Source organism: Saimiri boliviensis, chromosome 18 (assembly GCF_048565385.1).
Source record: "Saimiri boliviensis isolate mSaiBol1 chromosome 18, mSaiBol1.pri, whole genome shotgun sequence".
In the NCBI taxonomy this organism is placed as follows: Eukaryota; Metazoa; Chordata; class Mammalia; order Primates; family Cebidae; genus Saimiri; species Saimiri boliviensis.
Genome location: NC_133466.1, coordinates 47,123,093 through 47,147,416, shown reverse-complemented (window position 1 = coordinate 47,147,416; position 24,324 = coordinate 47,123,093). Strand labels below are relative to the sequence as shown.

At 49.2% G+C, this 24,324-nt stretch overlaps 1 long non-coding RNA gene and 1 pseudogene across 2 annotated transcripts in view; one reads left to right on the top strand and one right to left on the bottom strand.

Annotated features, from left to right (window-relative positions):
• The window catches only part of LOC141581980 (uncharacterized), a 1,111,619-nt gene that overhangs the window by 496,545 nt on the left and 590,750 nt on the right, over nt 1-24,324 (top strand). The window lies entirely within an intron of this gene.
• Nucleotides 17,852-19,377, bottom strand: LOC141582044 (cobalamin trafficking protein CblD pseudogene; annotated as a pseudogene).

Genomic DNA, 24,324 nt, shown 5'->3' with positions numbered 1-24,324 from the left:
TGGTTAAAGCCTAGGAGGAAAAAAAAGCAACTGAACTCCTGTGATGGTTTCATAACAAAGCTTAATAGAGTTAACATATTTCATCTAATCTAAGATGCTAATAATTAACAGACATTATTTTATGCAACATCACAAATAGGCTGCCAATTAAACTGACTTTCTGAATGACAACAAAAATGTGAACTTACTTTTATTAATGCCAGGAAAATAAAATGAAAATGAATTATGGTTTTGATATGTTAAAGCAAAAAAGGAGGAAGCCGTTAGCCTGAGGTCTTGCCTAAGCAAACAGAAACCGAACTTCGAGGCATGCAAACTGACTTAAAAACATGAATAAACCAATTAGTCAATAACCAAAAGCCCAGCTGCCAGCTGGCTGTACGACTTACACTGAGGGAACCATCCCCACAACCGGCGGTCACCCAGCTGGAGCCCATGAGAAACCTCACTCAGCTGTCTCCGCTAAGAGCTCGAAGCCCCAAGCCCTGTTTTCCGTTCTGGTGCTTCAGGTGTGATTCATGCATCATTCCTTCCTTCAAGTTTGCCTAAAATTTTTCTAACCCCTGTATCCTAACCCCTAACTGGTAACCCCGAACTCTAACCCTATCCGCTAGCCCTAATCCTCACCCTAAACCCTAACCATACGTTGGTTTCTACGTTTGCACTGATATGTCCATGTTGAGTATTGAAACTGCGGTACTGGCAGGGCCGCATGACTAGTGCGGATTTTATAGTAACATGTTTGGACTGAGGCCTTGCATTAGCATTAGGTGTTTCCTACCTGAGCACTGGGCTTATTGTATCCGTATTTCAGAGGCCATCTCTGCCTCAGGAATGCTCCATTTGTCTTCTGAGGCTGCTGGGTGCACCTCACACCGCAGCCGCCTGGCCTTGGGCGGGAGAACCCAGGTGCGCAGGGTTCAGAGGGGCTTTTCGTGTCCAGTTTCCCACACAGAGCTCTTCGTACTAGTCTCTGACCCTCAGCAGTCAGGAATGCAAACAGGAAGGATTTTACTCACCCTGGACATGGCCCAGAGTTGTCCCAAACCGAGGCTGTGCCCGCTGCGTCTGTGCCGTGGAGAACGCAGCTCCGCAGATTGCCGTGACGCGATGCACGCCGGCGCCCTGACGCCCACTGAAAAGGCACGCTCGGGCGCCCCCGGCTGGTGGCCAGGCGGTGGGAGCCCTCTTGCTCATGGTCCTGTGTCTGCACCCCCCTGATGGCAGCTGGGGCCACCACAAGCCCCTCTTGCTGTAAGAACCCCGCCCCAAGGTGTGTGCTGAGGAGGACGCAGTTCCACCCTCACAATGCCCCCCAGTTCTATAAGGAGGAGAACGCACCTCTGCAGACCGCTGTGACTCAATGCACGCTGGTGGTGTGACACAATGCACACCGGTGGAGGAGCCTCAAGAATCTGAAAGGTGGGTGTGGGGGCCCCTACTGGGGGCCTGCACTGCAGGGCCCTCTTGCTCACGATGCTGTGCCCACGCCCCCTTCCGGCTAGGTCCACTGCAGGGCCCTCTGACAGTGTGGTGACCGGCATCACCTGCTGGCAGCTGGAGCCCTGCAGGGCCCTCTTGCTCAGTATAGTGGCAATATGCCCGCTGCTGGCAAACAGGGCAGTGCTACATCCTCTTGCTCACAGTGTGGTGCCTGTGCTGCTGGGCACTCTTACTCTCGGTGTAGTGGGGTCACGCCCCCGGCTGGCCGCTGGGGCACTGCAAGACCCTCTTGCCCATAGTGTCCTGGCAACACTCCCGTGATGGCAACTAGAGCACTGCAGGGTTCTCTTGCTCATGGTGTGGTATTCGCTGGGATTACAAGCGTGTGCCACCATGCCTGGCTAATTTTGTATTTTTAGTAGAGACAGGATTTCTCCATGTTGGCCAGGCTGGTCTCGAACTCCCAACCTCAGGTAATCTGCCCGCCCCAGCCTCCCAAAGTGCGGGGATTATGGGCATGAGCCACCTAGCTCGGCCTAATTTTTTGATTTGTCGTAGACATGGGGTTTTGCCATATTGCCAATGCTGCGGGGTTTCCTTCTGATGAGATGAAAATATTCTGGAATTAGGTAGAGGAGATGGCTGTACAGCATTGTGAATGTACTAAAAATGAACTGTACACATTAAAATGGAAGAAATGGTGACTTATACAAATTTTATTTTGATTTATTTATTTATTTATTCTGGTCTGACATTACCCTAGGCTTGTCAGTCAATATTTTGATTTTTTTAAAAAGGACAACGATAAGTTGAAACGTTTAAGGACCTATCAGTAGAAATGGTAAGAAGACAGCGCATGGCTGGGCGCGGAGGCTCACGCCTGTAATCCTAGCCCTTTGGGAGGCCAAGGTGGGTGGATCACCTGTGGTCAGGAATTCAAGACCAGCCTGGCCACCATGGTGAAAACCCATCTTTGAAAAAAAAAAAAGAAGAAGACAGTGCAGAAGAGGGCAGGGCTGAGACTCAAGGGAGACAGCACGCTCCCCACGGCCTCCTGCCATCTGCGGGGCGCCTGGAGCCCTGAGGCCCTGCTCCTGCCTGACCACCTGCCTGCTGGCTGCTAACCATCTGGCTTCTCCGGCTTCTTCAGCTCCCACTGCCCCCAGAGTGAAGGCTGCTCATCCACACTCACCTGGCATTGGTGACGCCAGCAGCGCTTCCCCTGCACACGCTCTCCAGCTGCACGTAGACCGAGCACTTGACCCAGCTCCACTCGGGGTCACAGATGGCCAGGAAGTTGGGGTGCAGGTGGCCGATCGTGTACTTGGCCAGGTCCGTCAGAGACTGGCTCACAGCCGCCCCGAAGAGGAAGGTTCCCAGCACCTTGTACACGGCAGCCACGTAATTATTGAAGTCAGAGCAGGAATAGAGCCAGTCTGTGGGCACCAGGTAGACTTCTCCTGCCGAGACCTGCGTGTGGGGCAGCCGCGGTGACCAGAGGGGGTCCTGGTCAGCCCATAGGCCCTTAGTGGGCCTCAGTCCTCCCCACGGGCGTCCCCAAGGCTGCTGCAGAGCTGGAGACTCTAAAGGTGCCCTAGCTGGGCTCGGTGGCTCACACCTGCCAGCCCAGCACTGTGGGAGGCTGAGGCGGGAGGATCACCTGAGGCCAGGCATTAAAGACCAGCCTGACCAACATGGTGAAACCTGTCTCTACTAAAAATACGAAAATTAGCAGCTTGTAGTCCCAGCTACTGGGGAGAGTGAGGCAAGAGAATCACTTGAACCCAGGAGGCAGAGGTTACAGTGAGCAGAGATCCTGCCATTGCACTCCAAACTGGGCAACAAGAGCAAAACTCCGTCTCAAAACACAAAAGGGGGTTCCTATTACCCACAAGTACCACTCAGGGCAAGGCTGTGTCCCCCAGCCCCCCACAGACCTCCAGGCCACCCCCATCAGGAACCCAGGGTTAGGCTGCCCCATCCCGCCTCCCTCCCTGTCCCTCTGAACCCCTCCTGCCTTACAAGGATGATGGTGGCCATGATGGTGACCCCAGCCATAAGCCCAAGGGTGATGGTGTCTGGATGACAGGGGTACCGGATGGAGTCATCCCCACAGTCAAATCCTCGGTTATACAGGGTGTTCACCAGCGACAGGACAGCGAAGGACAGAAAGGCTGGAGGGGGAGAAGGGCCTGGGAGCTGTGAGGTTCTCAAACCAGCTGGGCCATGGGGCCCCCACACCCGCCTTGGCCTCGAGGCCTCCCACCAACAAGGAAGAGCTTTTCTCACAGCACGTGGGAGGCCCAAGTGACACTCCTTTCCCATCACCCTCAGATGAGCACGAACTCCCCAGGCCCTCTCCCCGTCACACCCTCCCTCTGCTCCTTGAAAAAACTGGGCAAGGCTGGGCGCGGTGGCTCAAGCCTGTAATCCCAGCACTTTGGGAGGCCGAGGCGGGTGGATCACAAGGTCAAGAGATCAAGACCATCCTGGTCAACATGGTGAAACCTCATCTCGACTAAAAACACAAAAAAATCAGCTGGGCATGGTGGCGCGTGCCTGTAATCCCAGCTACTCAGGAGGCTGAGGCAGAAGAATTGCCTGAACCCAGGAGGCGGAGGTTACAGTGAGCAGAGACCCTGCCATTGCACTCCAGCCTGGGGAACAAGAGCAAAACTCCATCTCAAAAAAAAAAAAAGAAAAGAAAAAAACAGGCAAACACTCACCTCTGGGCCTTTGCACAGGGACTTCTCTCTGCCCAAAATATTTTATTTTTATTTTTAAAAGTAGAGACAGGGGTCTGATGCTGACCAGGCCAGTCACAAACTCCCAGGCTAGAGCGACCCCCAGCCTCAGCCTCCCAAAGTGCCGAGATTACAGGTGTGAGACAACGTGCCAGGCACCAAAAGTGACTCCCACTTCCACTCAGTTTCATCTCCCCTCCCAGCTGTCCCCACCAGCGTCCCTCTCACAAAAGGAAAGGTCTGTTTAGCCGTGCATGGTGGCACGTGCCTGTAATCCAGCTACTTGGGAGGCTGAGGCAGAAAAATTGCTTGAAACCGGAAAATGGAAGTTGCAGTGAGCCAGGATCGTGCCACTACACTCCAGCCTGGCAACAGAGCGAGACTCTGTCTCAATTTATTAAACGAAAATAAATAAATAAATAAATAAAAATAAAAGGGAAGGTCTGCTCTTTCTCCCTATTGCCCCATGTGGAATTACGCAGTCACCTGTGGGACACTGGACTTAATCTCCCTGCCTCCACCCGCCAGCACCAGAAGTCTATCGTGTTCAGGACAGAGACCCTGGAGGCTGCTCAGAGCCTGGCCAGGGCAAATGTTTAATAAACATCTGTTAAAACAGGCAGGACTTATTTCAACCTAAGAGCTGGCCAGAGAAGTCAGGAAAAGGCAAAAGCAGGGGCACAGCAGAGGTGCCTTCATGCTCACCCCTGCCCGCCACTGACCCTCGTGCCAGGGCACATGCCAGCCACACGGTAACTCAGGGACAAAAGGCACATTCTTCTCAATTCCACACTTGCGGAAGGTGTCACATAGCACTGGGGCTCCCGGGGCCCTGCTGAGCTGAGGGTGGCCAGGGAAGCCGGAGTCAGATACAGAGGGCAGGGGTCGGGGCAGCTCCCTGTTCCACGCGGCAGCTGCACAGCAAAAGCACAGGGTGTCTACCCCAGAGAATAACGAAGGCAGGGCGTCTTTGGCCCAGCAGGGCAAGGACAAAAAAGCGTGGCTCTTCCGAATTCTGAGAGTCTGAGGAGGGACAGGGAGCCTCACACTCCTCCCTGCATGCCAGCTGCAAGGGTCCTAGGACACAGCACACATTCGATGCTGGCTGAGTCTGGAAAAATAAAGCAGTGAAGACAGCAGAGGTCTGCCTCACAGGGCAGAAAAGGCGGAGGGAATGCAGAACAGAACAGGCAGCGCAGGTGCCCAGAGCCGGGATGGTGCCTGGAGAAGCGAGCGCTGGGGCAGAGCGGGCTGCGCTGTAAGAGCCCGGCTTTTGCTGGGGCACAGGGGTGGCTGGCGCCGCTGTGAGTGACGGCAGAGACCAGGGAGGAGGCTCCTGCAATTGCTGGCAGTGGACGGCTGGGGTCACAGGCCGCTGACAGCGAACACCAGCCCCTCCCCGCAGCTCTCAGCAGGCGGAGGCTCACACCGGTTGGCCTCCGTTTCCGACCTCCCTGCCCCAGTAACTCCAGCTAGAGACTCAGACACCCCCATGACAACCGGCCCCGGGCTTGCCTCTGCCTGGAAAGCTCACCCTGGGGTCCCCGGAACAGGCACCTTCTCTTCCTTTGACCCCCGGGAGCCTTCCCGCCCTCACACTGCCCGCACAGCCCCGTCTGGAACCTGTGGTCTGCACTGTGACGGGCCGCAGCTTCCAGATGGAGATGCCCTCGGCCTGGCCACCACCCCTGGCACGCAGCAGCCACACCCAACCCCGCCCCGGCGGCACCTCCCGGCTGTGCGGCCTCCAGCAGGCGACTCCACGCGGCTGCCCCTCCGTCACAGGCCATTTACGGAACCGTTTCGGTTATCTGCATGCTGCTGAGCGCCTGGGTACCAGAAAGTGCCACACACATGTTTAAGTACCTGACAGCACAGCTGCTCAGGACATGGCGCCCAGGGCTGACAGACACCCCACGGAGACCTCGTGCTGTCCCTTAGCCCCCCCAACAGGGGTCTACTTCGGAGTTCAGAGGGCTTGGCCAGAGAACCAGGAAACGCGCTGAGGAGGAGCGCCCCCCCCGCCCCCCCCATGGTGACAGATCCGTGAGGCCATTGTCCCTTCAGCCACAGAGCAAACACTTGGCCTTTGTTTCCGGGACCCTGGCGGGAGGCCTCGGGGCGCTGCTTCCCCCATCTGGCCCAATAACCCACAGGACAGGTTTCGGACTCCCGAGGTCCCGAAGCCTGGGACTCAGCTTTTCTCTCCAAGTGACTCCCCCACCCAAGGTGCAGGGGTTCGAATCCCACCGACGCACTGGGCCTATGCCTATCTATTTATTATATTACCTTTGAGACGGAGTTTCCTTCTCGTTGTCCATGCTGGAGTGCAATCTCAGCTCACTGCAACCTCTGCTTCCCAGGTTGAAGCAATTCTTCTGCCTCGGCCTCCCAAGTAGCTGAGATTGTAGGCACATGCCACCATGTTTGTCTAATTTTGTATTTTTAGTAGAGGTGTGGTTTCTGCATGTTGGTCAGGCTGGTCTTGAACTCCTGACCTCAAGTGATCCACCCGCCTCAGCCTCCCAAAGTGCTGAGATTACAGGCATGAGCCACCTCACCTGTCCACTATGCCTATCTCATTGTGTTTCTAAAAGGAGAGGGAAAAGAAATAATTGCATTTCCATCCTCACAGTAACTCCATAAAGGAGATAATATCATTTACCTTTTACAAATGTGAAACAAAACCTCCAGCTTTTTTTTTTTCTGAGACGGTGTCTCACTTTGAAGCCCAAGCTTGAGTGGCATGACCTTGGCTCACTGCAGTCTTGACCTCCAGGACTCAAGTGATCCTCCCACTTTAGCCTCCTGAGTAGCTGGGACTACAGGGGGACGCTGCCACACCTGGAAAAATTTTTGAAATTTTTTGTAGAGATGGGGTCTTGCTATGTTGCCCAGGCTGCTCTCAAACTCCTGGGCTCAAGCAATCCTCCCACATCGACCTCCCAAGGTGCTGGGATTACAGGCATGGTCGCTCCAACTTTTTTTTTTTTCCCAAGGCCACATTAAGTTGTCAGCGGCTGAGTCAAAAGAGTCCTGGGGTCTGCTGACTCCTACTTCAGTGTTTCTTCAGCTAGACTACAGCCACTGTCATTCCTGGAAGTTGTCTGACAGTGGACTGAGATGGATTATTTGGGTGTGTAGCACAAACAGAGGAACATCTCTTAGGAGACTGAACCCTGAAGTTCTGATGGGGCCAGCATGTATTCTGGGGAAAGGTTCCATAGCTCCCATCCATGACCAGTGGATAGGAATTAGGTACCAGGCGTGGTGGCTCACGCCTGGAATCCCAGCACTTTGGGAGGCTGAGGTGGGTGGATCACTAGGTCAGTTCAAGACCAGCCTGGCCAATATGGTGAAACCCCATCTCTACTAAAAATACAAAAATTAGCTGGGCCTGGTGGTGGGTGCTTGTAATTCCAGCTACTCAGGAGGCTGAGGCAGCAGAATCATTCAAACCCAGGAGGTGGAGATTGCAGTGAGCCGAGATTGCGCTACTGCACTCCAGCCTGGGTGACAAAACAACACTCAGTCTAAAAAACGAAAATGCTGGGCATTGGCCAGGTGCAGTGTGATGGCACACATCTGCCTGCTGTGGCAGGCAGATCACTTGAGGTCAGGAGTTCCAGACCAGCCTGACCTACATGGTGAAAGCCCATCTCTACTAAAAATATGAAAATTAGCTGGGTGTGGTGGCAGATGCCTATAATTCCACCTACTCAGAGTGCTGAGGCAGGAGAATTGCATTAACCTGGGAGGCAGAGTTTGCAATGAGCTGAGATCATGCCACTGTACTCCAGCCTGGGCGACAGAGCAAGACTTCATCTCAAAAAAGAAAAAAAGTTGGGTGTGGTGGTGTGTGGTCTCAGCTACTTAGGAGGCTGCAGTGTGCAGATCACTTGAGCCCAGAAATTTGAGGCTTCAGGGAGCTATGGTGGAGTCACTGCACTCCAGACTGGGTGACAAAATGAGGCCCCTATTTCTAAAAAACTAATTTAAAAAATTAACAAAATAAGAGAGACAATAGGATAGTATTCATCACCAATAAGAGATCAATCACATCACCCACTGAATATTGCTAACATGATCAAACTCTAATCTAATGGGGTGAGCATAAATCCAGCTGCAAATATGCCACAAATACAAAAGACAGAAAATGGGTTCACCTGCACCAGGGAAATCCAGACTTTGAGAAATGTTACAGGCTCAACAGTGTGGAGTCTTCCAAAATCCATAGAAAAGAAAAGGGATAGGCCAGGCAAGGAGGCTCACGCCTGTAATCCCAGCACTTTGGGAGGCCAAGGTGGGCAGATCACAAGGTCAGGAGTTTGAGACCAGCCAGACAACATGGAGAAACCCCATCTCTACCAAAAATACCAAAATTAGCCAGGTGTGGTAGCACATGCCTGTAATACCAGCTATTCAGGAGGCTGAAGCAAGAGAATCACTTGAACCTGGGAGTCGGAGGTTGCAGTGAACTGAGATTGTGCCATTGCACTCTGGCCTGGGTGACAGAGCAAGACTGTCTCAAAAAAAAAAAAAAAAAAAAAATGGAAAAGGAATAGAGGAGAACCTTGAGATTTTGTCTTTTTAAAAATTTTAGTTTTTGGCCAAGCACGGTTGTTCACACCTGTGATCCCAATCTTTGCACTTTGAGAGACTGAGGTGGGCAGATCACCTGAGGTCAGGAGTTTGAGGACAGCCAGGCCAACATGGTGAAACCCCGGCTCTATTAAAAGTACAAAAATTAGCTGGGCATGGTCCCATGTGCCTGTAATCTCAGCTACTTGGGAAGATGAAACAGAAGAATGACTTGAACCCAGGAGGCGAAGGTTGCAGTGAGGTGAGATCACACCACTGTACTGCAGCCTGGGTAGAGTTAAAAAAAAAAAAAAGAAGCCGGGTGCGGTGGCTCAAGCCTGTAATCCCAGCACTTTGGGAGGCTGAGGCGGGTGGATCACGAGGTCGAGAGATTGAGACCATCCTGGTCAACATGGTGAAACCCTGTCTCTACTAAAAACACAAAAAAATTAGCTGGGCATGGTGGCGCGTGCCTGTAATCCCAGCTACTCAGGAGGCTGAGGCAGGAGAATTGCTTGAACCCAGGAGGCGGAGGTTGCGGTGAGCCGAAATCGCGCCATTGCACTCTAGCCTGGGTAACGAGCGAAACTCCATCTCAAAAAAAAAAAAAAAAAAAAAAAAGAAGAAAATTAGGTTTTGTAGAGACAGAAGTCTCCCTGTGTTGTCCAGGTTGGTTTCAAACCTCTGAACGTAAATGATCCTATCACATCAGGATTACAGGTGTGAGGACTCACCCAGCCAACAAACTTGGGAGATTGAAAGAGGCTTAAAAGACATAACAATGCTGGGGAACAGTTATGGGCTAGAGATGCATACTAGGACGGCTCTACTCTAAAGAAACACAAAGAGGCCAGGTGTGGTGGCTCACACCTGTAACGCCAAACACTTTGGGAGGCCGAGAAGGGAGGATAGCTTGTGCCCAGGAGTTTGGGACCAGCCTGGCAACATAGTAAGACCCTGTGTCTACAGGGAAAAAAAAAAAAAAAAAAAGCTTTTTTAAAATTAACCAGGAATGGTGGTGCACGCCTATAGTCCCGGCTACTCAGGAGGCTGAGGGGAGACGATCACTTGAGCCCAAGAGGTCAAGGCTGCAGTGAGCCATGATCACACCACTGCACTCCAGCCTGGGTGACTGAGCAAGAACCTGCCTCAAAAAAAAGACGAACAGAAAGAAGCAATTACTGTGAATGTCAGGGTTGCGGAACACTTCTGGAGAGAAGGGAGGGGCTGGCATTGTGCCCATCTCCAGCCCCTTCTGGAAGTAAAGAGTCTAGTGGGGAAGACAGCAGCACAAGTGGAGATTCAGGCCACAGCACCAGGAAGTTCCCTTTCACCTTCCCGCCTCCCTGCCCTTTCCTTTGGGGAACGGGAGCATGATTTTCTTTCTTATTTGCATTTCTAACTAGATAGAGCTTCTGATGGGAGAATTCATATACAGGATGTATAGCAACAACATCCACAGCCAGCTGGAATTGACAGCTTTTTTGATACCCCAGTCAGGCACATCCCGGATTCCTCTGCTAAGTACATCTGGATGTTGCAGCTGTCCAGGATTCTCAGCCACATGCTCGGTGCCCACTCCCAGATCCTGGAAATCCCCTGACATTGCCCCCAAAAGGAGAGACACTCACTCACAATTCTGCATACAAATTGTCTCTATGTGTATTTTTTTTCTTTTCTTCTTCTTTTTTTTTTTTGAGAAAGAGTCACTCTGTTGATCAGACTGTAGTCCAATGGTGTGATCTCAGCTCACTGCAACCTCCACCTCCCAGGCTCAAGCAGCTCTCCTGCCTCAGCCCCCAAGCAGCTGGAGTTACAGGCACCTGCAACCATGCCTGGCTAATTTTGTATTTTTAGTGGAAACGGTTTCACCATATTGGTCAGGCTGGTCTTGAACTCTGGTCTCAAGTGATCTGCTATCCTAGGCCTCCTAAAACGTTGGAATTAAAGGCATGAGCCACCATGCCCGGCCATTTCTTTGTCACCCCCTTAGGCCAGCTTCTGCATGTTTGGGCTTGATGAGGCTGTGGCTGTCCAGCTGGCTGCCTGTCATCTTTAATCTCTGTGTCTCCTCGATTCTTCTCAGCTGCCCACAAATTCATTTTCTTTTCTTTCTTTTGTTTTTTTCTTGAGATGGAGTTTTGCTCTGTCACCCAGGCTGAAGTGCAATGGCATGATCTCAGCTCATTGCAACCTCTGCCTCCCATGTTGGAGCAATTTTCCTGCCTCAGCCTCCCAAGTAGCTGGGACTACAGACACGTGCCACCATGCCGGGCTGTTTTGTATTTTTAGTAAGATAGGGTTTCATCATGTTGGTCAGGCTGGTCTCAAACTCCTGACCTCAGGTGATCCACCCACCTCGACCTCCCAAAGTGCTGGGATTACAGGCATAAGCCACAGTGCCCGGCCTCAGTTTTTAAACTCAGCCTGAGTGAGCTTCTCTCGCTAGCAGCTGAGAGCTCTGACCCCTACGGCCTTCTCCCACCCAGCAGGAGGTGTTTGGATGTTTCTGGATCTAAAATCCAAGTGTCTAAGCCTACCAGTAGTTCCGAGTGCAGATGGTCACACAACTTTTTGACTTTACAATGGCACAAAAATGATCACATTCAGTAGAAACTCTGCTTCCAGTACCGATACAATATGTCTGTTTTTCACTGTTAGTATAGTATTCAATAAATTGCATGAGGGCCAGGCACAGTGGCTCATGCCCTTAATCCCAGTACTTCAGAAGCCTGAGGTGGGAGGATCGCTGGAACCCAGGAGTTTGAGACCAGCCTGGGAACATAGTGACACCCCGTCTCTATAGAAAAGATAAAAATTAGCCACATGAAATTGTGTGCACCTGTAGTCCCATCTACTTGGGAGGCCGAGGCAGGAGGAATCATTTGAGCCCAGGAGATTGAGGCTGCAGTGAGCTATAACCATGCCACTGCACTCCAACCTGGGTAACAGAGCAGGACCTCATCTCTTAAAAATAAAAAATTTTGGCTTATGCCTGTAATCCCAGCACTTTGGGAGGCTGACGTTGCTGGATCACGACGAGGTTAGGAGTTCAAGACCAGCATGACCAACACAGTAAAACCCCATCTCTACAAAAAATACAAAAATTAGCTGGGTGTGGTGGCATGCACCTGTAATCTCAACTCCAGAGGCTGAGGCAGGAGAATTGCTTAGAACCTGGGAGGTGGAAGTAGCAGTGAGCCGAGATTGCACCATTGTACTCTAGCCTAGGAGACAGAGAAAGACTCGGTCTCATAATAAATAAATAAGTAAATAAAAATTTAAAAGTAGGTAAACTATTGCTTCACGAGGACAGCATTTCTGTTTGGGATGATGAGAAAGTATAGAAACAGATGGTAGTGATTGTTGCACAATATTGTGAAGCTACCAAATGCCACTGAATTGTACACTTAAAGGTGGTACATTTATCCAAGTTTATTATCTATTTCTACAAACATTCATGAAGGCTGGACCCCTGAAATGTCAAAGTCATGATCCAAGGTGGGGAAGGGTGAGTGGGTTTTGTTCTCCTTTTAGTAATGCTCGGTTTGTTCTCAACCTGAAGTCAGCTGGGCTAACATCCAATGCTTGGTAGGGTAGGTGTATTACATGCATTTGCGGGCCGGGTAGGGTGGCTCACACATGTAATCCCTACACTTTGAGAGGCTGAGGTGGGCAGACTGCCTAAGCTCAGGAGCTCAAGACCAGCCTGGGCAACATGGTGAAACCCCGTCTCTACTAAAAATACAAAAATTAGCTTGGCGTGGTAGGGTGCTTGTAGTCCCAGCTACCCGGTAAGCTGAGGCAGGAGAATCACTTGAACCCGGGAGGCAGAGGTTGCAGGCAGTGAGCCAAGATTGAATCACTGCACTGCAGCCCGGGCAACAGAGCCAGACTCCACCTCCAAAAATAAAAATAAAAATAAATAGGACAGGTACAGTGGCTCATGCCTGTAATCCCAGCACTTTAGGAGACTGATATAGGCAGACTACCTGAGGTCAAAAGGTCACGACCAGCCTACCCAACATGGTGAAACCCAATCTCTACTAAAAATACAAAATTTACCCAGTGCTCATGCCTGTAATGCCAGCCACTCTGGAGGCTGAGGCAGGAGAATCACTGGAACCTGATAGGCAGAGGTTGCAGTGAGCCAAGACTGCACCACTACACTCCAGCCTGGATGACAGTGTGAGACTCTGTCTCAAAAATAAATGAAGGCCAGGCACGGTGGCTCAAGCCTGTAATCCCAGCACTTTGGACAGCCAAGGTGGGTGGATCACGAGGTCGAGAGATCGAGACCATCCTGGTCAACATGGTGAAAACCCGTCTATACTAAAAATACAAAAAATTAGCTGGGTATGGTGGCACATGCCTGTAATTTCATCTACTCAGGAGGCTGAGGCAGGAGAATTGCCTGAACCCAGGAGGCAGAGGTTGCGGTGAGCCAAGATCACGCCATTGCACTCCAGCCTGGGTAACAAGAGTGAAACTCCGTCTCAAAAAAACAAAAAAACAAAAAATAAATGAATGCATTTTCAACTTAGTATATTTTCACTTTTTTTTTTTTTTTTTTCAGAGACAGGATCTCTCTGTGTTGCCCAGGCTCATCTTGAACTCCTGGGATCAAGCAATCTTTCCACATTGACCTCCCAAAGTCAGACGTGAGCTACTGGGATTACAGATGTGAGCTACTGCATTTGGCTGCTATTACTAATTTATAATAGATTTATGGGGACTTGACCCCGTCATGAGTCAAGGAGCATCTGTAATCATGCTGAAAATGGGGATGGCTTGTGTGAGGATATGGGGGAGTGTCACAAAACACAAGGAGATCAGGGCCTGCAGGGGGACACCACAGCCTGCCTCTGGCTCAAACTCAGGGCTCCCTCCTCTTGTGTCTCCTGCTGCAGGACAGACCCCAGGCTCGCAGTTCTGCAAATCCACGCTGTCTGCACTGCAGGACTTCAAATCCACAGCTGGGGGTTGTGGATGATGTTGGAGCAGTAGGGCAGAAGGGACACATCAGGGGTTGCACCTGCATCCACAATGGCAGAGCAGGTTTGTTTTTTTTTGTTTTTTTTTTTTTTGTTTGTTTGTTTTTGAGACGGAGTTTCGCTCTTGTTGCCCACGCTGAAGTGCAGTGGCATGACCTCGGCTCGCTGCAACCTCAGCGTCCCATATTCAAGCGATTCTCCTGCATCACCCTCCTGAGTAGCCGGGATTACAGGCATGCATTAGCAAGCCTGGCTAATTTTGTATTTTTAGTAGAGATGGGGTTTCACCATGTTGGCCAGCTGGTCTCAAACTCCTGACCTCAAATGGTCCACCTGCCTCCACCTCCCAAACTGCTGGAATTACAGGTATGAGCCACCGCACCGGGCCCTAGTTTCTCCGCCCTGCCTGCTGGCTCTGTACAGCCTCAGCTTCTCTTCCCCCAACCCCTAGGTGATAGTGAGCAACCCCCACTCCCTGAGGTTCTAGGCCAGCTCCCATGAGAGCCGTTACAAGTTACATGGGAACACCAGATACAATCTGGTGAGCTATGTCCCCACCAAACCTCGCCGCATGTCCCCCGAGAGCTCCCTCTTTCTTCTTCCCTTACCAGCTTAAAGAGCTGAGGAATTTCCAGACAACATAGCCCCTATCCCTGCCCCGTGGTGGGAAGATGATCAGGCAGCCATCACCTACACACCTTACTTCATTAAGTGTCACACGGGTCAGGCGTGTGGGAGCCTGTAACCCCAGCACTTTGGGAGGTTGAGGCAGGTGGATCACAAGGTCAAGAGTTTGGGACCCCCCTGACCAACATGGAGAAACCCTGTCTCTACTAAAAATAAAAAAATCAGCAGGCTGTGGTGGCATGTGCCTATAATCCCAGCTACTCAATAAACTGAGGTAGGAGAATCACTTGAACCCCGGAGGGGAAGATTTAAGAGAAATCTTTCCCAGGTTTCTCTTAAAATGTCCCCATTGTCCGGGCTGGGCGCGGTGGCTCAGGCCTGTAATCCCAGTACTTTGGGAGACCGAGGCAGGTGGATCATGGGGTCAAGAGATCGAGACCATCCCAGTCAACATGGTGAAACCCCGTCTCTACTAAGAATACAAAAAATTAGCTGGGCGTGGTGGTGCGTGCCTGTAATCCCAGCTACTCAGGAGGCTGAGGCAGGAGAATTGCCTGAACCCAGGAGGCGGAGGTTGCGGTGAGCCGAGATCGCGCCATTGCACTCCAGCCTGGGTAACAAGAGCAAAACTCCGTCCCAAAAAAAAAAAAAGTCCCCATTGTCCTTCTTATCAGCACGTAGCTAGCAATTTTCTGACATTTTAGCTGTAGAGTGAATGATGATTGGGGCATCCTAAGAGGAGTTCTAGGGTGTTTCTTTCTGCATAGGTACCTCTTCTTCCTCCTACGCACAACTGACAAGCGCCCATCCACTCCAGCATTAGAGATGCTACTAATTTATAAATTTTTGATGATCCCTCCAGGTGAGCCTTCCCATCATGTTCATGTCTAGCTATCTACCAACTCTAACAGAGCCCACTATCCTGTGTCTTTCCCAAATTAAGTGAAGGAACGATTCATTGGAAACCATAGGAAATAAAATGAATGTAGATGAAAACTTTGCAACTTATACAAATAGTCACTCAAAATCATCCTTACACTAAAAATGCAAAACTATACAATTTCCAGAAGAAAACATAGAATAAAAGCTATCTGCTCTTGGGTTCAGTAATGAATTTTAACAAACAACACAAACTGTCAATACACACCAAAGAAAGAATTAGGTGGATTTTTTTAATATTAAAAGTGTATACTCTGGAAAAGATCTTGTTAAGGGAATAAAAACACAAGCCACATATTGAAGGAAACTATTTGCAAAATACAGATCTGAGAATTTGTATTCAATACACAAAAATATCTTAAAACCAAGTAAAGCAGCCCAATTAAAGATGCACACAAATCTGAACAGACACCTAACCAAAGGATTTAAGAGAAACCAGCCCCTTCAAAAGACTCCGCCACTGATATCAACCATCTGCCTGAAGCTGCCTTTCCTTTCTTGCCTGCTAAGAGACCACCCATGACAGAGAGGGTCTGGACAGTATACAGTGGATGCACAGAGCCACAGAGCAAGTTTTCATGTCCTCTGCTTCACCTTTTGATGTCAGAAGGCTGAAAACTTCACCCTTTGCCCTGTCATCATGGTAACACTGCCATTTTTTGTACAAGGGACCCATGAGGAAGTAAGAAACTCAACTGCGATTGCACTCATTTCTCCTTTCATAAATATTCATGACTCCTCCTAGAGCTTATTAAATATTTGTATTTGACCATGCCACTTAGCATAAATTTCTGTTTCCTTTATCTCTCCCTTAAAGTGTTTGCTTCTGGCTTCTGGATGGAGTCTATGCTTCGCAGCCTATTAAAAGGACTACCCTGCAGGCTGCAACTCTTTACAGGAAGTAAATCTCTCACTGGGTGCAGGTGCTCATGCCTGTAATTGCAGCATTTTGGGAAGCCAAAGTGGGTGGATCATCTGAGTTCAGGAATTTGAGACCAGCCTAGCCAACATGGTGAAACCCTGTCTCTACTAAAAATACAAAAAATTAGCCAGGCTTGGTGATGGACATCTGTAATCCCAAATAATTGAGAGGCTGAGGAAAGAGAACTGCTTGAACCCAGGAGGTGGAGGTTGCAGTGAGCCAAGATCACACCATTGTACTCAAGCCTCGGCAACAAGAGTGAAACACCTTCTCAAAAAAATAAAAATAAATAAAAATGTAAAAAATGAAATCACTCCTTTCCAAATTTCTGAACCTCATCGTTCTTCAGTTGACAGTATTACAAAGTTCAAAAGACCTTCCATACTCTCCCATAGAAGTCCTAGAAATTGTCATTTTGTTAATTAGTTTTGATGCATGAGAACCTGTAATCAAATGAGTAGAAATATTGAAACTGTGGTTTACCAGTTACGTGTCTCTTAACCCAATCAAGCAGATCTCTAAAATTAACCATGAGAATACGTATGCCTGATTCATGGCCAAAATTTTAGGATGAAACCTATGAGATCTCTATTTGTGTTTTTTGCCTATTAACGTATGTTATGTATATGTGATATTTTCTTAACTCCAGATAGCAATGCAAAATTCATTTATACAATCCTCTAAAAATGCTCTATTCTAACTTACTTGGAAAAAAAATAAGCATTTATACATAAATATTCCCCAAACTCCTAGAAATGTAGAAACTGATATAAAAGTTTTTCAAGTTAACACAATTTACATAAAACATAGTTAAATAAGACCAATTTAATATTTTTGGTGTAATAAAACAACTATGCCTTCAGAGCTATCACTATTAAATATAAAACAAACATAAATTTCTATTCTTCTTGAGTTCTACTCAAATAAGCTAATATTATACTTATTAGATACTTAAAATCTTAAAGCTTATAAATTGATTCTAATTGTTATTCTTATTTTAAAAAACATTATTTCAATAATAATTTTTTACAGCAAATCTGCCTAATAATAGTTTCCAAAGTACTTTTGGTAATTTTTAACCTTAAAGTTAAGCTAATTAAAAGATTTGCATTAAATATCTAGATCATTTATAAATAAGATACAATACTAAAACATTAATTACTGAACGTAACTAATTCAATTTTATATATACTTTTGTCCTCTATTTTTTTATGGAGAGAATAAAGATATTTTGGCCTGTTAATAAACTTTTTTTTTTGTCCACAACACTGAGAAATTATACTATGAGGGAACATCACTCTAGATGTTGGGAGATCGTATACTCATACATTTTCTCATCTACTATAGAATGTTAACATATGACAATTTAAAATTGTCTACTTCCTAGTTTACTCTGGAAAAAGATTACTAAGTGTTAAAAATATAATGTATACATCAATAAAATTACTAGAAATAATAGAATAACTAGAAACTCTATGCAAAGTATGCAGGAAAAGTTATGCAAATAAAGTACGTTGTATTTTTTTTATAAGAAAAACTGTACAAAATACACAAGTAAAAAGAGATATCTAACCTTCCCTGGGTTATATTTGAATTGGTAAACTGTTATGTTTTCAGAAATTATATAAAATTCCTGGAAATTTGTCAATGTCCTCCTTATCCATGCTATGTGCTGGTATAGTGTTAGGAGTCATATTTTCAATTATTTTAAATGTCATCTGCCACAGACAAAATTGAATGTCCTTGTCAGTTGTGGTATAATGAACTCTCATCAGATCTTTTGTCATAGTCATTTCAAGCTCTTTGTCATTTAGATATTATTTATGCCTGATGCTTTCCTAAAACCTCCTGCAATCAGCTATGGATCAGAATGTTGGTCTCCAACACAGGACTCCCTCTGAGACCCAGAGAAAAGACTATGACAGGTACTCTGGTTACAAGCTTCTGATGATATTGCTCAAATAACTTTAAGACCATACACTTAACTCAGTGAAGCTTCCAGAAGTCTAGTTGAGAAACTGATGGGTTCATGACACGGCTAACCCAAGATTCAGCAAGACTGGAATTGAGTACATGGCACTGAATACACTGATGAAAATTGATTATAATTTTATAGCTTCTTTTGAGCATTGCTGGTTCTTTGATGTTATGGTTTCTGGATTTAAGACATCTCTTTCTCTTTTAAAAACTTTAGTCTCACAGTCTTTATAGTTCAACCCAAATATTACATACAAATAATGCAGCAAATAAATGAACATTTCTGATAATTTCCACTTGATTTCTTCATAATACTGCTGTCTGGTGTTGCATTAGTGAAGACACTTCCCACAACTACATGGACACCCCAGAGACTATGACAAATCACTTTACAGCATTCAAGGTCATTGACAGAGAATCCTAAATGTCAGTAGCCTTCATCTGTCTCAAAAAGACTGTTGTTTGTATATGGCCCAAAAAAAGTCAAACCAGATGATGGATCAATAAAGTCAGCCCAGTATCCCTCAGCTTGAAGAGCATAGCAAAGTTCCTTGGCACCACTGTCTAAAAGAACTTCTCTTTCAATTGCTACTTCTTCGCTCTAACCAATCATATCATTCTTAGTTTTTTGTGTTACAGTCAGAATCATTAGTTTGCTATTAGCAACTTCTGGAAGCAGTGCTTCAAAATCTCTTGCAGCAATTCTGGGCATATCTGTATTTGCACACTCTACTCTGGCACTTTCAAAGTTTCTCTGCTGTTCATTTTGTGTTCAACAGGTGCCTCATTACCATAAAATTCATTCACACGTTGTGCCATCACAAACTTGTCTTTCACCTGATAAAGGTTCTGCTAGAATATCAGGCAAAGTTTTATGAACCAGGCTTTCTTCAGTGAACCAGTCTCATTGAGGTGACAATCAAAACCAAGGAAGCTGGAGCCTCTATGTTGAGGTCCAAATGGTCCCATAGTTTCATCAGGCCACAGTGTTTGAAAGCATGTATCTGGAGACGCAGAGGCCACGAGACTCTTCAGAACCCGATGATCCTGCAGTTGAAAAGTCTTTGCAGTTGACAACCCTTTTAACTAAAGAGCAAAATCCTGGGCAATAGGAAGCCAATCTGGCACTGTTGGAAAGCATATTGGCCATCTCTACTGGAAAGGACCGTTCGCAAAACAGCTTCCCTTTGGAAAGTTATTCCAGTTACCACCACTGCCTCCAGCTGTCCCAGAACCTGACTCTTTTGCTGTTAAATAGTGGCCTGAATCCTTACTTTTTACGGAGAATTTTCAGGAAGGCATTTCAGTGTTTTTGTCACTAGAAGATGTATCTCCAGTGAAGATGCTCCTGCCTCCAGAAAGCTCTGACATGGTGTAATTAAGTGGGGAACCTTTGGTCCTCTCTCTTCTTTGGGGTGCAAAAGAATGAGACAGACAGGCATGTGGGGGGTGCCAGGACATCCTGGCCAGTGGGGGGATGTCATACAGTGGTTGCCTGTGCCACACTGGCTGCTGAATACATGTCACCCTGGACACAGGCTCGCCAGTATGGGGTGGGACATGTGGCAATCACGGGTCTTAGCCCTGGTCACGTGGACATGGATCCAGTGGTAACTCTCACCTTTGCAGCTCAATCTCTCTTGCATGCTATCCACTATTTGCCAAAACTATAATGGTTCACTCTTTATTTTCTGTGATAGCCTCAGATTAGAGCAGTGGGATAATTTCCTACTCTGAATGACTGGTTCCCTGTGCCCACCAGATGGCTCAGTCCACCGGGACCTCGTCCAGTCCTGAGGAAGCTGATCACCATTGAAGACAGCAGACAGCCTGCCAGTGTTCTCCCCTCCTCCCCCGGATCTCAGAGACCTCCCTGGGCCTCCAAGGGTCCCATCCTGCATCCCATCCTTCTCCCTCTGCAGAGCAACCTCCACCATCCGTCCACCTTCAGCGGGAGACCCCCAGACACTGCCTCGCACTGAGCAGCCACAGCACCCCTGCCTGTTACTGATTTACTTATTTATTCATGTCCTTCCTCAAAAAAACACTTAGGTCTCAGAGAAGAAGCTTGTAGCTTCAGTCAGGGATCCGTGAACTCCTCAAATTGGTGTTTTATCAAGAAAGGTTTCAGTGCGTATGTGGAATGAATGCAAAAACAAATGTACAGGAAGGTGCTTAAAACACCGACCCGCGTTCTGAAGGGACGGGTAAGATCTGGATTCCTGTAAAAGTCATTCTCTCCAGACTTTTACTTCCTACATGGAAGAAAATCACAGGAACCACTGACATGTGCAGAGTGATTAACTCACAGCTCAACTTGAGAGTTTAACAGGGAACTTTTCATACCTTAGACTCACTTGATCCTCCAAAGCGTCCAAGTCACGAAAAGGGGAAAGATGGCGCTTCTATGTCGCACACGGGACAGCTCAGGGTGAGAAGGGCCCGGGACAAGGCCGAGTCCCCCCGCCGGTCCGCGGAGCCTCCGCACTCGGGACGGCGACCGTCAGCCTCCCCGTCCCGGAAACGGCCTCCGCGGGGCGGGCGCGGACACCCGAGGCCGGCCGGGGACGGCGGAGCCCCGCGGCGTCCCTCCAGCCCGGCGGCGACACGGCCCGCGCGGCCGCCAGGTGAGGCTCCGAAGCCGCCGAGGGGCCGAGTCCGCGCGGCCGAGCAGCCCGGACGGCGCGGAACGGCCGGGGCCCGGCGGGAGCCCGGGCTGGGGCGGGGCGGGCGCGGAGGAGGCGGCGCCGCGGGCGGGGAGCGCTCGGACCCCGCGTGTGCCGCGCGCGGACGGGGCGCCGCAGGCCGGGAGGACTCGGACCCCGCGCTCCGCACAGCCCGACCCCGCGCGGCCCGGCGGGGAGGCCGCCGCCCAGTGCGCCGGGAGCGCGTCCCCTGCCCCGGGGCCCGGCGGGCGGAGACGCGGGAAACGGCCGCACCCCGACCCCGAGGGTCCCCCCCGGCCCCGCGGGACCCGCCGCGCACTCGGGCGGCTGCGGTGGGAGGCGGCGCCGGTCGCCGAGAACGCCTGGACCGCGGTCCCGCCACGCGGCCTCTCCGACGGGGCTGCGCGGGGAACCGAGTCCGCCCGCCCTCGGCGCGCAGCCCCCGGAGACCGCCGGGCACAGGCGGCCGAGGAGAAGGAGCCCCGGGGCCGCCGGCGGGGGCGGGCGCACCGGGAAGGCCGAAGACGGCGCCGCGCGAGGTCACCTGAGGTCACGCCGGAGGCGCCGGAGCCGGTGCTGCCCGGAAGGGCGCCATGGACGCCGCGGCTCAGGCCCGGCTCGCCTCTGAGCGGGACGGCTCAGCACCACGCGAGGCCTGAGAGGAGGGGGCCGAAGGCCGGGCACCGGCACGGGAGCCCCAGCGCTGCTGCTCTGGGCAGGGTGTGTGGCGTTCAGAGAGGATGAGGCTGACGCGCGCGCGCACACACACACACACTGACACACACACACACACCGACACACACACACCCCAACACACACACCGACACACACACACACCGACACACACACACACCGACACACACACACACACCGACACACACACACCGACACACACACCGACACACACAGACACACACACACACCGACACACACACACCGACACACACACACACCGACACACACACACCCCGACACACACACACACACACCGACACACACACACCGACACACACACCGACACACACAGACACACACACACACCGACACACACACACCGACACACACACACACCGACACACACACACACCGACACACACACACACACACACCGACACACACACACACACCGACACACACACACACCGACACACACACACACACCGACACACACAGACACACACACACCGACACACACACCGACACACACACACTGACACACACACACACCGACACACACACACACCGACACACACACACCGACACACACACACACCGACACACACACACACCGACACACACACACACACCGACACACACACACACACCGACACACACAGACACACACACACAGACACACACACCGACACACACACACACTGACACACACACACCGACACACACACACACACACCGACACACACACACCGACACACACACCGACACACACACACACACCGACACACACACACACACCGACACACACACAGACACCGACACACACACACCGACACACACACACACACACCGACACACACACCACTGTCAGCAGACACAGTCATCAGCAGGACCAGACTCAGAGATGACTCAAATATTGAACCTTGCTGTCAGTTTGTCCTGGCCAGTCTCTAAGTTTGGTTCACATGTGGAAACTAATGAGGCCAACACATACCACAGGAGAGTGTTAAAAGGTTGATTTTACCCACATAATGAGGCATTCTGGGGAGATCAGGACAGATCTCCCATGCAGGCCCAAAACTGGCTTGAGAGAGCTGGGACAGTCCTGAGGATTCACGGTGGCAGGGGATGGCCCCTGGTGAAGATTCCTGTGCACAGGAAGGGCTTACATGGCTTGAATCTCCTGCAAGCACCAGAGGAGGGAAAACCTGGGCTTTCTTATCCCCAGGCCCAATGCTAGGCAGAGGGAAAGAGGGAGGGCTGGAGCTCAGAAGCTGTCAACAGTCAAACACCAAAAAAGGGAGACAGATTTTTTATGATAAAGATACAGATAAATAAAGATTTACAAGTAAATAGTTAAAAAAAAAAAAAAAAAAAAAGTAGGCTGGGTGCTGTGGCTCACACCTGTAATCTTAGCACTTTGGGAGGCCAAGGTGGATGGATCACCTGAGGTCAGGAGTTCAAGACCAGCCTGGCCATCATGGTGAAACCCCCGTCTTAAAAATAAAAAATAAAAATAAGTAAATAAACTAATAATTAAATAAATGGATGTATCACTAACATATCCTCAAGTGGAAAAGCTGGCAACATGCCTGAATACAGGGGGAATTTCAGTAGAGAGAAAGAAGTTGTGTGAAAAAGATAAAAAGGAAATCATAGATAGGAGAAAACATAGCAAAATGTGAAGATGTTCTTCAGTGGGATTATTAGTCAACTCTATGACTGAGGAAGGAAACCATGAAATTTGATAGGCCAGTAAAATGACCCACAATGAAACACAAACACATAAACAAAAAAACAGTATCCAGGAGCCTGAGTGCTATCAAGCACACTAATGCACATGTGATTGAGGCCCAGAAGTAGGAAACAAATAGGTCAGAATGAATACTTGAAGATATGATGGCTCAAAGTTTTCTAAAAATTACAAAAGACATTGAAACAGAGATCCAGAAATCTCCAAGAAGCCAAGCCAAGACACCAATCAAGATTCTTTGCTTGACCAAACTTTAACCATGCTCTCTTGGACCTTCTACCCAACAAGGTCTGTCATGTACTTCCCTGCATAATGGAGTTTTAATAGGAGTACTGTTAAGAAGGTTTAGGAGAGAATTCCTTACCCCTGATACCTGGCATCTGATTAAACTCCTCACCTCCACCATTCCCCAGGTGATGCCTAACTGCCTACCTGCCTGCCTCTGGTAAGGATAACATCAGGTCAGTTCAGCCAGAATCCTCCCAGACTTGATGTCTCCTCTTGTCAATTTTCCATCCATCCATGTTCCCCAAGCCTCTATTTTGTTTTTTGGCTAAAAATGTCCACTTGTTCTGGTTGTATTTGGAATTGAGCCCAGCTCTACACTGGAGTCTCTCTTTCCCTGCAGTTTTATGAATAAAATCTATCTAACCCTACCCTATCCCCTAACCCCTAACCCCTAACCTTTAACCCTAACCCTAAACCTTAACCCTAACCCTAGCCCTAGTTCTGCACACTGTGTGATGCCCATCATAATCTATTCAACAACTCCCTTCCTGCCTCTACCATACAGCTTAAGGCTCCCCGCTCCCTTTCTTACAACCTCAATCGGAAGATCATGTTTTGGTCTTTGGTTTTTCCCCCAGGGCACATACTTTTTAATAAACTTCTACAGTGAGATGTATCATACTATCTTGAAATTATTTACCTGCATGTCTAGCCTTATCCAGCATCTCCACCAGTGAGTGAGCTACACAAGGTGAGAAACCACATTTCATTCATC